The following is a 2,359-nucleotide window of genomic DNA, read 5'->3' on the forward strand; positions in this document are numbered from 1 at the left end:
TATTAGTACAGAGCCAGTAGGGTATATATGATGTTGTTGTTGTTGTTATGTGCTGTCAAGTCAGACGTGACTCATAGTGACCCCTCTCTGGGTTTCTGAGGAAGTATCACTATGGAAGTGGCTGGTGGGTTCGAACCTCCAGTCTTCTGGTTAGCAGTCAAGTGCCTTAGGCACTATACTACCAGAGCTCCTAATAGGGTGTGTGTGTGTATATGTGTGTGTGTGTGTGTGTGTGTGTGTGTGTGTTCCTTATTGGTTCTGTTTCTTTGAAGAACCCTGACTAAGACACATGGAGGATAGAATCACTGAGAAATTCTCAAGTCTCCCTCACCACATATTCAAGGACACCGATCTGTCAAAGACTAAGGTAAGTTGAAACGACAGAAAACAATCCCTTTTCGAAGTTAACAACTATACTAGCAATGTAAATTTGCAAGTAACAGCAATCTACAGCTGAAGGAGACCTAAGCCTTATACTGAATGTTCTTTTCTGAGATGTAGGTGCAAGGGATGACCTAAAACTGAGCATGAACAACTGAGCAAAAGCCACTGGCAAACCAACCCTTGCCTAAGAAAAAAAGCAATGCTAGAGGAAGTTGAAGCACATGGTACCCAGAAGAGCAATGCAGAATATTATCTATAATTTGTTATATTCCAAATAATTCAATGCCTGTGCATAGTCAATAAAACAAAAGTAAACATCTTTCTTGTATTCTTTCCTTTCTGCCAAGATCCATCTGACATCAGCAATGTTATCCCTGATCCCACATAATCTTCTGAATCCAGCTTGCATTTCTGGAAGTTCCTTATCAATATACTGCTACAATAATTTTTGAATTATCTTCAGAAAGATTTTGTGTGTGATATTAATGATATTTTTCGATAATTTTCATATTCTATTGGATCACCTTTGTTTGGAATGAGCACAAATATCAATCTCTTCCAGTCAGTTGGCCAGGTAGCTGTCTCCCAAATTACTTAGCATAGATGAGTAAGGGCCTCCAGCATGGCATCTTAGGTTTAAACATCTCAATGGGTATTCCATCAATTCTTGGAGTCTTGTTTTTGCCAACCAAACCCATGGTATTTTCAATGGCCTCATATGCATGTGAAAGCTGTTGTTGTTGTTGTTGGTATGTGCCCTCGAGTCAAACCCGACTCATAGCGACCCCTCCTTGGGCTTCCGAGGCAGTATCACTACGGAAGTAGGATTGCCCAACCTTCCTTCCGAGGAGTGGCTGGTGGGTTTGAACCGCCAGCAGTCTAATTAGCAGGCAAGTGTTCTAGCCACTATGCTACCAGAGCTGGCAGGCCCAGCTCTCATCGCTGCTCACTGTCTTGAGGGAGAATTTCCTTGTGGTTCAGGAGCCAACTCTGTGTGGAAGGCTTAAAGATTTGGAAAGAGTTTAACGGGAAAGGAATGTGTGAAGGAGAAATTGATTCTCTTGCATGAATTTCTGCAAAGAGAAATAAAGAAAGACTCAGTTATGTGACTTGGAAACTAAACTACATAAAGAAGAATTATCAGAGGAGGGCTACCTGGCTAAAGTCAAATCCCTTTTACATAAAGATTTGTCCTTGGAGAATGGAGCTCATGCTGGGGAAGTGAATGGATGTCTAGAAAACGGGAGCCATACAAGTGGCAAGGATCGCAGAGTGGGAATGGCGGATGCAAACAAATCCTCCAAACCGGTTTCAAAACCTCGCCCATCCTGAAGAAGCAAGTCAGATGGAGAAACTAAGCCTGAAGTTTCACCTAGCCCCAGGATCACAAGGAAAACAACCAGACAGACCACCATTGCATGTCATTTTGCAAGGGGCCCTGCCAAACGGAAACCTGAGGAAGAGCCTGAAAAAGCAAAACCAGAAGATTCTGTTGATGAAGAAGAAAAAGACTAAGATGAAAAGAGATGTAGAGTTACCCCCAAAGAACTAGTTGCTAGACCTCTCCCTGCAGAAGAGCTGGAAAGAGTAAAACCATGTGAAAGCTAGACAATGAAAAAGGAAGACTGAAGAAGAGTTGACACCTTTGAATTGTGGTGTTGGGGAAGAATACTGAAAATTCCATGGACTTCCAGAAAAATGAACAAATCTGTCCTGGAAGAAGTGCAGCTGGAATGCTCCTTGGAAATGGCCAGACTTTGTCACATCTACTTTAGTCATGTTGTCAGAAGAGATCAGTCCCTGGAGAGAGATGTCGTGCTTGGTAAAGTGGAGGGTCAGCCATAAAGAGAAAGTCCCTCAATGAAATGGATAGACACTGTGGCTGCAATGAAAGGCACAAGTTTGTTTGGTAGCCCTTTGACAAAAACAGGTGACTTTGAAGCTAATGATGTTAAAGTTCAGAGCCCCCACCCTA

The 2,359-nt window shown here is 42.5% G+C and overlaps 1 pseudogene; it reads left to right on the forward strand.

The window, feature by feature from the left end:
- The first annotated feature begins 289 nt into the window (after positions 1-289).
- Positions 290-1,992, forward strand: LOC122151614 (annotated as a pseudogene).
- Positions 1,993-2,359: the final 367 nt, after the last annotated feature.

Source organism: Orycteropus afer, unplaced genomic scaffold (genome assembly GCF_000298275.1).
Source record: "Orycteropus afer afer isolate SDZICR_OR568_19922 unplaced genomic scaffold, OryAfe1.0 scaffold00621, whole genome shotgun sequence".
Lineage (NCBI taxonomy): Eukaryota > Metazoa > Chordata > Mammalia > Tubulidentata > Orycteropodidae > Orycteropus > Orycteropus afer.